The sequence below is a fragment of the Pseudophryne corroboree genome, chromosome 1 (genome assembly GCF_028390025.1).
Source record: "Pseudophryne corroboree isolate aPseCor3 chromosome 1, aPseCor3.hap2, whole genome shotgun sequence".
In the NCBI taxonomy this organism is placed as follows: Eukaryota; Metazoa; Chordata; class Amphibia; order Anura; family Myobatrachidae; genus Pseudophryne; species Pseudophryne corroboree.
In genome coordinates this window covers 455616921-455630083 of record NC_086444.1, presented here as the reverse complement: position 1 = coordinate 455630083, position 13163 = coordinate 455616921, and positions in this window count along the sequence as shown.

Below are 13163 nucleotides of genomic sequence, written 5' to 3'. Positions count from 1 at the left end.
GTGTGCAATCAGGTATCCAGTTGATAGACAGTGTCTAGTTAGACAGTCAATAGATAGACACCATATGTTAGACAGACATTAGGTCGACAGGGTCAAAAGGTCGACATGAAAAAGGTTGACATTACAAAAAGGTCGACAGGGTCAAAAGGTCGACATGAAAATGTTCGACATAAAAAAGACCATTTTTAAAAAAAATTAACGTTGTTGGACTATTTCATACCTTCTCTATCCATGTCGGCATAGAGTTGGTTATAAACCTTGTGGCGAGCGCAGCGAGCCCGAAGCGTGTCGAGCGAAATGAGCCCCGCGAGGGTATGCCTTTCTACAATTGGGGGTCCCAGATGACAAAACTATCCACACAAACCACAAAAATGCAAAAAACATGGTGTCTACCTTTTTTATGTCGACCATTTTCATGTCGACCTTTTGACCGTCGACCCTTTGACCCTGTAGACCTTTTGTACTGTCTACCTTTTTCATGTCGACCTTTTGACCCTGATGACCTAATGTCTATCTAACAAATGGTGTCTATCTATTGACTGTCTAACTAGACACTATCTATCTTTTATACCACACCCGTGCAATCAATGGAGGTAAACCAGTGATCGTGGCACCCCCTCCCCTCTGCAATAGCAGCACGCTCACCCGCGATCGCCTTCACCTGCCACCAAGGAGTGGTAGTGCAGGAGCCGGGAGGAGGACCAATCCATCACTGCTACTGGACTGCCCTTGTCAGCCAGCACTGAGTCCCCCATTATGTTCAACACTGCACCTAGCTGGCGTCCCTCCCTGCCGTCCATCTGGCACTGTGCTTTCCCACCTCCCACCTCTCCAGCACAGTTGGCATGCTGCTCCCCCTTACCCCTGTACTTACCCCTGTACATCTGGCACCTTGCATACCCACTCCGGGTATTCAGCAGCAGCTCAATGTTGTGACATGTATGTTATCACTGCCCCATGACCCCAGAGCAGTCAGGTTGGTACATAGCATACAAGATTACCAGAGATCACAGTGATCTCTGGTAATTGTCCTAGAGCACATTTTCACTGGTTAGCTCCTTCTGGGCCCCGACTGCAGCCATTTCATACAATCACATCACATTGCAGCCTGTAGGTCTCTCCTGTCCCTCCAGGTGTCCGGCAGGTGCCCTCAGGTGAGCTGGCTGACTGCGGGTCCCTGGATTCTGATCCCTGTTAGAGAGATGAAGGGGAACCGCCCACTTTCCTCAGCTGGACTCTGGTCCCTACACTGGGAGGCTCTTCTGTCCTGTGCCCCAGATGTCGAACAGGTTGCTGGTCCCTCAGTGGGTGATAGGTGCTGTGTACCCACCTCTAACCCTGGCACTGGGTGCTGTGTACCCTCTATGCTTAGTGCTGGTCCCTCTGTGGATGCAGTGTCTTCACCTGTTTCCCTGGTGCTGGGCAGTGAGTGGGTGCTGGACCTCTCCCTCTAGTACTGGACCCTCAGTGAGTGCTGATCCTCTGCCCCTGGAGCTGGGCAGTGAGTGGGTGCTGGTATGCCCCTCTGCCCCTGGTTCTAGACCCTCAGTGGGTAACATGTATAAGCGGCACTACTGTGTGGTGTAACGTTAATAACAGCCAATGTAATGTGAATTGGTACTATTCTGTGACCACACCCCTTCCCCATGAAGCCAGGCCCCTACATTTTTGCTGCGCACTGTCCCTATTTTGAATATGGGCTGGAGCACCAAAGGAAACTTTCGCCCTGAGCTCTACAAGGTCTAGAACCAGCCCTGAGACTACATTACACAGACACAGATTCTTGAGTCACCATCTTGTGTACAGGTAAATATACTTGGTCTGAGACCTTTGCTCCCTGTCACCATCATAGATTAATCTGTGTCCCAGGTGTAACTTTATGAACATAACACATACCAAACCTTTATTTCCCCTTTTCATATACAGTATATGCCTAACAGGCTGTTAAGTTGTTGGCTTTTATCAGCTCTGAGTGTTTTCATACAATCAGACACATTTTGAAACATCTCAGTGTGACAACAAAACTTTGCAATATTTCTGTGTTTTCTTCTATTATTATCACATTGCATCATCACTGACTACGGCTCACAAAGCTTTTCAAGGTGCATATGGATGTTTTAATGTGTGTTTAATAAATAATTATATATATATATATATATATATATATTGCTCAAAACAATAAAGGGAACACTAAAATAACACATCCTAGATCTGAATGAATGAAATATTCTTATTGCATACTTTGTTCTTTACATAGTTGAATGTGCTGACAACAAAATCACACAAAAATTATCAATGGAAATCAAATTTATTAACCCATGGAGGTCTGGATCTGGAGTCACCCTCAAAATTAAAGTGGAAAAACACACTACATGCTGATTCAACTTTGATGTAATGTCCTTAAAACAAGTCAAAATGAGGCTCAGTAGTGTGTGTGGCCTCCACGTGCCTGTATGACCTCCCTACAACCCACACAAGTGGCTCAGGTAGTGCAGCTCATCCGGGATGGCACATCAATGCGAGCTGTGGCAAGAAGATTTGCTGTGTCTGTCAGCGTAGTGTCCAGAGCATGGAGGCGCTACCAGGAGACAGGCCAGTACATCAGAAGACGTGGAGGAGGCCGTAGGAGGGCAACAACCCAGCAGCAGGACCGCTACCTCCGCCTTTGTGCAAGGAGGAACAGGAGGAGCACTGCCAGAGCCCTGCAAAATGACCTCCAGCGAGCCACAAATGTGCATGTGTCTACTCAAACGATCAGAAACAGACTCCATGAGGGTGGTATGAGGGCCCGACGTCCACAGGTGGGGGTTGTGCTTACAGCCCAACACCGTGCAGGACGTTTGGCATTTGCCAGAGAACACCAAGATTGGCAAATTCGCCACTGGCGCCCTGTGCTCTTCACAGATGAAAGCAGGTTCTCGCTGAGCACATGTGACAGACGTGACAGAGACTGGAGACGCCAAGGAGAACGTTCTGCTGCCTGGAACATCCTCCAGCATGACCGGTTTGGCAGTGGATCAGTAATGGTGTGGGGTGGCATTTCTTTAGGGGCCGCACAGCCCTCCATGTGCTCGCCAGAGGTAGCCTGACTGCCATTAGGTACCGAGATGAGATCCTCAGACCCCTTGTGAGACCATATGCTGGTGCGGTTGGCCCTGGGTTCCTCCTAATGCAAGACAATGCTAGACCTCATGTGGCTGGAGTGTGTCAGCAGTTCCCGCAAGACGAAGGCATTGATGCTATGGACTGGCCCGCCCGTTCCCCAGACCTGAATCCAATTGAGCACATCTGGGACATCATGTCTCGCTCCATCCACCAATGCTACGTTGCACCACAGACTGTCCAGGAGTTGGCGGATGCTTTAGTCCAGGTCTGGGAGGAGATCCCTCAGGAGACCATCCGCCACCTCATCAGGAGCATGCCCAGGCGCTGTAGGGAGGTCATTCAGGCACGTGGAGGCCACACACACTACTGAGCCTCATTTTGACTTGTTTTAAGGACATTACATCAAAGTTGGATCAGCCTGTAGTGTGTTTTTCCACTTTAATTTTGAGGGTCACTCCAAATCCAGACCTCCATGGGTTAATAAATTTGATTTCCATTGATAATTTTTGTGTGATTTTCTTGTCAGCACATTCAACTATGTAAACAACAAAGTATTTAATAAGAATATTTCATTCATTCAGAACTAGGATGTGTTATTTTAGTGTTCCCTTTATTTTTTTGAGCAGTATATATATATATATATATATATATATATATATATATATACACACACCATTGGCCTTCTGTGATCCCTCTATCCCTGGGGGGGTTTTCACTGCAAATTCTATATACCATTAGAAAGATATAAAATATCTGTTTCTAAATATCTATATCTATATCTTAATATATCTATATGCAATATACTAGTTGAAAAGGTCTTAGTGAAATTTTTATTGCATAGTGACATTTTATTACGTTTTTTATGAGATATAATAAATGTACTGTAAATTGACTCATTTGCTGAATTTATGTGTAAACTTGAGAGGGCTGCGATATAAATTTCTTCTAGCATTTTGTTTGGGTGAGTGGTAGATGTCAGCTTATTGCTAGCTGTTGTCTTTATTTGACACCTGTTTTCTAACTTAACAAAATCCATTGTTCACAAGCGTCAAAGCTTATTAATTAAGGAAATTTTGTAAAGCTCTTCAATCCTGTAGCATTGGATCTTTATTGATTTTAGGGGATTTCAATATGGGGGTATATTTACTAAAGTCCCGATTTAATTTGAGTTTGTATTTATCTTCTAAGTGTGATCACGGGAATTTACTAAACACAAATCTCGGCAGTGTTGGGGCTATTCGTATTGTTTTTCCCGGCAGAGTTCACGAATGAATAGACCATGAATGAATGAATTCATGAATGAATGAATGAATGAGTTCACGAATGAATAGACCAAACACGGCTGTTATTTGATACAACTCGGTAATTTACTAAGAATTTGTATTCTAAATCACTGCCGACAATAGCCAAACAGTCCCGGGAAAGCATAGAATTCGTAAAAAAAAAGTAGCTTTCAAATAGACCTGCTTTTTGCAGGCGTGTTCAGATAGTCATGCACGGATCAGTGAGATCCGTGCATGCTTATCTGTGTAAAAGGGACTGAAATGGTTAAAAATAATTTTAAAAAAAAGTTGCGTGGTGTCCCCCCTCCTAAGCATAACCAGCCTCAGGCTCTTTGAGCCGGTCCAGGTTGTCTAAATACCGGGGGGAAATTGACTGGGGTCCCCCCCCCCCTTATTTGTGGTTCTCCAAGTACCAGCAAGCGGGGGAGACTTGCTGGGACTTGTAGTTCTAAAACAAAAGACAATATATTTTTTTACACACAAAAGGGCTATCAGCTCCCCATCAACCACCCAGGGATGGGGGGGACAGCCTCGGGCTTCACCCCTGGCCCTTGGGTGCCTGGAGGGGGGACCCCTTGATTTAAGGGGTCCCACTCCCCCAGGGTACCCCGGCCAGTGGTGATTAGTTGGGGGGTAATGCCACGGCTGCAGGGACCAGTATAAAAGTGTCCCCCGGCTGTGGCATTATTTTCTCGGCTAGTGGAGCCCGGTGCTGGTTTTAAAAATACGGGGGACCCCTAAGTCTTTTGTCCCCCAAGTTTTTGGAACCAGGGCAGGCCCAAGAGCCCGGTGCTGGTTGTCTAAATACGGGGGGACCCCAGTCAATTTTCCCCCGGTATTTAAACAACCAGGACTGGCTCAAAGAGCTCAAGACTGGTTATGCTTAGGAGGGGAGACCCCACACAATTTTTTTTAACACTTTTAATTCTTTTAATACTGTACACAATGAAGCCCTGCATGGATCTCACTGATCCGGCTGGGCTTCATTGTGGCGTATGTCCGGCAGTGTTTTACTCATCACTCCCGTAAAAAACACTGCCCAACAATGGGGGCAATACCATGTTGATCGCAGCAGGAAATTTTTTAGCAGTTGGTCAAAACCATGTGCACTGCAGGGGGGGCAGATATAACATTTGCAGAAAGAGTTAGATTTGGGTAGGTTATAGTGTTTCTGTGTAGGGTAAATACTGGCTGCTTTATTGTTACACTGCAAATTAGATTGCAGATTGAACAGACACCACACCCAAATCTAACTCTCTCTCTCTGCACATGTTAAATCTGCCTCCCCTGCAGTGCACATGGTTTTGCCCAACTGCTAAAAAATGACCTGCTGCGATCAACTTGGAATTACCCCCAATATGAATAACATTGACATCGGAAAATATGAAAAAGCAAAACTCGGCAGCTTAGTAAATTCCCGAAAATGATTTCAAAAAGTTGCAGAAAAATATGACCAATAAAATTCAAGTTCAAACTCCCACCAATCCGGCAGAAACACGATCTTAGTAAAAATACCCCATGGTCTTGGAACCTGCTATAGACAAATTATCCAAGCACCTCTCCACAAAGGCTTTACCAGAAGTGATCTTTCCTCCACGTTTAGACACATAATACATGAATATGAATTATATGATGTTTGGAGAGCTAAAAATCCTAAAGTTAGAGATTTTACTTTTTATTCCCCGGTCCACGGGTCCTACTCAAGGATTGATCTGGCCTTTGCGGATAAATGGACTCTCCAGCAGATTAAAAAGGCTAGGGTCCTGCCAGTAACATGGTCCGATCACTCGGCTCTGAGCTTATGTTGGAACCTACATTCCTTTAGAACTCCCCCGCCCCCCTCCCCCTGGCGCCTTGGCGAACATCTTCTCTTTAATGTGGAGGCTAAGACTTCGACTACCCAAACACTCTCCCTGTATTTAGAAATGAATAACCCACCGGACACCTCTTTGTTTACGCACTGGTGCGCCCTTAAGGCAGTAACTCGAGGTTCTGCGATTAAAGCAGCCACGCACTTGCGTAGACAGAGGGAGGTCCATCAGAGGGATGTTGAAAAAAGGTTAGTAGATCTTGAGAGTAAACTTAAAGCTTCCCCCTCTAATAAAGCTATTTATCGGGACTTTCTTTAAGGTTAGAGAAGAATGGAATGTTCTCACATTGGCAGAAGTCCACAGAAATCTATTTAAGCTGAAACAAAAGTTTTATGTCCAAGGTGACAGGGCAGGCAGAATGTTGGCTAGGAAATTGAGAGCAAAAACTGCAAAGGTACGTGTGAAGGTAATTACCAACTCCCGAGGTACAAAAGTATCTGATCCCGCTGATGTAGCTTCTGTCTTTGACAATTATTACGCCTCATTATACAATTTAAAGGAGGATTCCTCAATCCCCCAGCCAACATCTGTAGACATCAATAACTTTCTGGGGAAGATGTCACTCCCGCAGTTACAGTTGACAGATCTCCAGTCCTTAGAGTACCCATGGACGGAAAAGGAACTTCAACAACTTATCTGTAGATAAACCACCAGGCCCAGATGGCTATACTATCAAATTCTATAAATGTTTCCAAGAGGTTTTAATCCCAGTTCTGATCCTGATATTTAATGAAGCTTCATCTTCAGGATCTTTCCCCACTGAAATGCTCGAAGCTAGGATAGTCACCGTCCCTTAACCAGGGAAAAATCCTGCATTAGTGACTAATTACTGTCCAATAGCTCTCTTGTACATGGATGTTAAGATATATGCAAAGCTGATAGCGAACAGGTTGAACCCTTTGCTCCCATCCCTGGTCTCCTGTGACCATGTCGGTTTTGTTCAGGGTAGACAATCCCTGGATAACACCAGGATGATTATCAATGTGTTGGATGCCTTCTCTGCTTCCTCTGATCCTCTTCTTCTGCTTTTGCTGGATGCGGAGAAGGCATGTGACAGATTGCATTGGGGATATCTTTACGCAGTTCTTAGGAAGTTCGGGATTGAGGACAGAGCCTTGTTTTTCATAGGAGCATTGTACTCTAACACAACAGCTAGAGTCTTTGTTAATGGTATTCTTTCCTCCACATTTTAGATTACCAATGGCACTAGTCAGGGATGCCCGTTGTACCCACTAGTCTTCACCTTAGCGATAGAACCCCTGGCGGAGGCTATCCGAACTGATGTGTCTGTTCAAGGTCTGGTTGTTTTTGGTTGTGAATATAAAATTATCCTATTTGCTGATAACGTGCTCCTTACATTGGTAGACCCAGACACATCACTCCGCCACCTACATCTGATTCTGGAGGACTATTCCTCTATTTCTTTTTATAAGCTGAATACCTCCAAGACGGAAGCCCTACCAATACATTTTTCCTCAACTCAATATGAGTATGCCTGGCAGGACAGAAGCCTAAAATACCTGGGGATTCAAATCACCCCGAGAGTCTCAGATCTTATTACTTGTAACTACCCCCCTCTTCTACGTAAAATATCCTTACTACTAACAGATTGGATAATGCACAATGTAACATGGATGGGCCGTATCACAGCTCTAAAAATGATGGTACTGCCCAACTATTATATCTGTTTGGAACCATCCCTATTTTGATTCCTAAATCTTTAATATCCCAGTTTAATTCGGTCTTCATCAGATACGTATGGAAGGGAGCAAAACCGAGGTTAGCTCATTCCACGATGTCTCTCCCAAAACAAGCCGCGGGTCTAGGGTTCCCGGATATCCATCTTTATCAATTAGCATGCATTCTCTCTCTGTTCGGTGCATGGATGGCAGAGGATATCTCTAAACCGTGGGTATTCTTGGAAAAGATCTTAATATCTCCACTTCCAATAGCAGATGTTTTATGGCTACCGGGGTCAGAGGGCTTGCATCTCCTTATTCGTTCTGTGGTGGTATTATCAGTATTATCTAAGCTTGATGGTACTTCTCTTCCATCCATTGATCTTTAGCTAGTGGGCATTGCCTCCCTAATCCCAGATTTGAAATTGGATGTTTGGAGTGTCCCATGGCCTTCTCACGCTTGGTGGGGCTACCACAGACGGAGCTTTATTGTAATTTAGCCAAATTCAATCAAAATTTTCACTGTCCCTTAGGGACTTTTATAAATATCTACAATTACGTCACTGGTTGTACAGCACCACAATATCGCCACACAGAGTTTCCAATACCAATACCTAAATATTTACGAGATTTAGTGGTCAGACTCGACAATAAAGGGGGTATAACAAGGTGGTATAATTTCCTTATCGATCTCCATTCTCCCTCAAACTTATCCTCCCTTGTTAAGTGGGAAAACGATCTTAAGTGCTCAATTTCAGATGAGGAATGACAAGGGGTTTTCCATACTTGCTACCATCTATCTAAATGTATGTCTCACATAGAACATTATTACAAGCTTCTGCACCGCTTATATCTAACTCCATCGAGACTCCATGTCTTTTGGCCGTCCACTTCAAATATATGTTGGCGTAATTGTAGCAATGTTGGGACCCTGCTCCATATATTTTGGTCTTGCCCAGCACTTTCTACCCTATGGAATGCAGTTTTTGCCCTATTGTCCAAAGTTCTGGGCTTCCACATATCGCCTCACCCTAAATTAGCATTATTGCATTTGTTTCAAAGTGCCCTCCTGCCGAATGATAGATATGTGATGGGCCACATCTTAATATCATCCAAACTCCTGATTGCTCAAAATTGGCGCACATCCCAAATCCCCACTATAGCTGCTGTTGAAACCGCTGTTCAATCCCATTATGAGTTTGAGACAGCAGGCTTAACCTATTCCTCCGTTTCGTCAAACCTCCTTTATCGTTGGCTTTCCTGGCATATGTATAGGTCATATAGCCCGGTGTGATTTAATACCCCCTTCTGTTTGCTCACGATGTCTCTTTATAGGCCTTTGTCAGGCTAGTATTGTACTGTATGTATCTGTCTATCTCGCTACGATAATGTTTTGAAAAACTACAATGTAACCTTGTCTATACCGGACTTGTGTTCACCTGTCTCCCCACCCCCCAATTTCCCATTCTGTCTTTTTTCTGTATTCCACCCCACCCCCCCTATTCTCATTTATGTTATAAACTCTTCAATAAAAATCAAATATTAAAAAAACAACATCTTATCAATGTATTTTTTGGGACCAGAGTGTAATAGAATTTGGAATTTTGGATTACGGCAAACTGCTGAGATTTTCTTCACAATATCTACTAGCAGTTGCTTTAGATTCTGAGAATGCAGGTTGCCAGCAATGGGCCTAATTCAGTCAGATGTGATTAGAGGTGCAGCGCATGCCGCAAAGTACTGATGTTTGGGTATACAGTTATGTCACGCATACCCAACCCGATGTTTGGTGCTTTGTGCATGTGCTGGACCCATACTGTACATATGCAGATCGGCAGCAGATTGTCAGTGAGTGACAGTCTGCTGCCGTTTGGGGGTGGCTAGACAGGACTGGGAGGCCTCCGTTTCCCAAAATGGTGGCATGTCACAGAGGTTGTGTGGGAGTGATGAGGCCAAAGATTTCCTGGCCTCTCTGTTGGATCTGCGGCAGACGGTTTGTGCGACCCTATGGGTCATGCAGCCAGCCAATTGTGTCCTGGGACGCAGCTCAGATAAGTAATGCATGCAAGATGCGAGACGCCCCCGCTGCATTACCATATTAGTGCTGTCGCCGCTGCTTCATTGTAAGCAGCAGCGATAGCAACTTTAACCACATCTGAGTTAGGCCCCATGTGCACTAAGTTTTAAACTTACACATAGTCAGCAGCTTGGCCTATTCCAGAATGTTTATAGTGGATTTGTTTTATAAATTAATACTTTAAAATAGTATGCTTTATCACTTCACCAAACTCAAACCCTAGACTGGTAGCGGCAAAATCATGGGGGGGGGGGGGGGTGTTTAGGTAGCATGGGTTACTCCTGAAAAATCAACTATTAGCACCATTCTTTCATAGCCTGGAATTCCAGCTGGAATCATGAGTACATTACCTGTGTTACCTGTTAGGTTCCTGGTGCTCAGAACAAGGGAGATGTTGCGTAGTGAGTCCTGAGCACCAGAACGTGACGCTGAAATAAGGTGTGGTGTGGAAATAGCCCTTAGCACCCTACCTTTGTTGTTTTACCCGTGTGGTCAGTTCACGCCTGAGTGACTATGGTTTCTTGGGCCCACGGCAGCCGCGTTTGAAGGGCGGATTATGTCTGCCCAACTCCGATGCCCCCAGGTCTTAGCGTGAGACAAGGCGTGAACCAAGACAGGATAATAACAAGGGGACCTCTGACTAAAACAACAGAAAGCTAGGGATTACTAACTACCCTTAAACTAAATATATGTGCGGCACGCCGCCAAAGGAAAAGAACAACCAAAGAAATGCTGTCCACTCGCCGACACAATACTGTTGTGTACCGGCGGTGACAGCATAAGCAGAACCCTCTGCAAAACACCAGTAACAAAATATAACCAAAGAATACTGCGGCCTAGGCCGACGGACGCAGCAAAGCCGCTACTCACGGAACCGGTACAAACACTGGCAAATGGACAGGAACCCCCAATGTAGCCGACACAGACTCTCAGAACCGGAGGACAGGCAGAATCCCAAACGACAGACCGGTGGACACCAAGAAGCCAGAAACTCGACTAGGCACAGACAAAGCCACAGGACTTCTGGACAGGAACACTTCACGGCAGGACACAGGAACCGACACAGGAATCGACACAGGAACTAACACTGGAAGCAGCTAGACAGACACTGCTAGACAGGAGCTCAGGAACTGGCAGGGACTAGCTCAGAACGCAAGAACTCTGGAAGTCTAGAAACCTGGAAATATCACCAGCGTCTGTGAATTGCACTGAGCCAGCATATAACAGAGAGTCTTAATTAATAATGTCGTGCAGCTGCCCTGCTGCACAACTGAGAGGTGCAATCAACAGACAGGTGAGGCTGAACACATGGGAACAAGCTGCAATTACACAGACTCACCACTGGCAGCAAACAAGAATATTCTTAAACCAGAGCAACGGGAAAACCTGGCCTGCAAGACAACTAAAAACATAAAATAGGAATGAACCACTACCTGTGGTTCATAACAGTACCCTTTCCTTAAGGGTGAACTCCGAACACCCCATGACACCCACGGGGAACATGAACAGAAGTATAACATAAAATACATAACCAAAAATGCAAAACAGGAATGAGCCACAGCCGTGGCTCATAACATTACCTGAGCTCTTGACTGTGTATCTGACACCTAGGGGTAAATTTACTAAGATGGGAGTTCTATTTAAGATAGGATGTTGCCCATAGCAACCAATCAGATTCTACTTCTCATTTATCTGGCACCTTCTAGAAGATAATACGTGGAATCTGATTGGTTGCTACAGGCAACATCCCATCTTAAATAGAACTCCCATCTTAGTAAATTTACCCCCTAGTCTGGAAGTCCGTTCAACCGGCTCCAGTTCCAGCCTTGCCTTGCCTGGAATCCAGGGGACTCATTCAGCTAAGTTTCCTTGTTACCTATCCTTTGCTTTACTCTGCCAAATTCCTAAAGAAACTCACAGCTAAATTATGCCTAAAGGGCCCTACTCACTGGCCGACCCGCCGCCGAGCTGCCCGACGGCGGATACGGCCGACGAGCGACCCGGCGGCGGGGGGGCAGTGACGGGGGGAGTGAAGTTTCTTCACTCCCCCCGTCACGCGGCTGCATTGAAGTGCAGGCAAATATGGACGAGATCGTCCATATTGGCCTGCATGCACAGCCGACGGGAGACCAGCGATGAACGAGCGCGGGGACGCGCATCGTTCATCGCTGGAGTCTCCACACTGAAAGATATGAACGAGTTCTCGTTCATTTATGAACGAGATCGTTCATATCTTTCAAAAAATCGCCCAGTGTGTAGGGCCTATTAGTTATGGACTTCAATCTGGGCCTGCATGCATTCCTGATTAATTACTGGACAGCTGTGCAAACCCTGCAATCCTACTGCTGGGGATTATAACTGTGAATTCTTGTTCAACTACTTCATTACTCTGCTGCAAATCTCATACTCGACTACTATGTATACTCTGCATATATTGTTCCTCGGCTTATTATATTACTGTGATTCCTCTACAATACATTATCACTTTGCTGCCTTTTATAAAGTGCTTTGTATTCCTTCACTTCTGTGGACATTCCTTACCTGCAACAGTGATTATTGTGATAAATTCTGGTCCTGCATTTAAGTCCTGGCTCATACCTGTAACCACTCATCTGCTGTTTATCACCAGTATTGAAGTATAGTGCTGCTCTTCAGTCTCCACATCTCAGTCTTATAGAATCCACAGTCTACTAAACATTACACTGAAAGCATCCTGCCCCATGTTGCTCAAGACTCCTGACACTTCAGTATTCCACGGTCAAGTCTTGATAACCATTTCTGTGCAACTCTGCATCTGCCTTTACCTACTACTCCAGCGTATATTCTTGTCTTGCAATTCACCTGTTAGATATTTCAGGCAGGTAAATCATAACACCATGATATTCTGGCACCAGTACTGGAAGACACAGTCAGAGGGCCGAAACCTACATGTCAACAAAGCTAAATCCAAACTCCCTTGCAGGAGTCCCTGGTGAAAACCACCAGTGTGTTAGACTCCGCATCTCTGCCCTAGGTTTCCGCCAACTCCCTGGTACTAGCCAGTATCCTCACCTTATCCCACAAACAGGAACTACATCAGGACAGACAGCTTACAGACACAGATTCCATAACCCACTCCAGTCAGAGACTCAAACCCGGATCCACATAC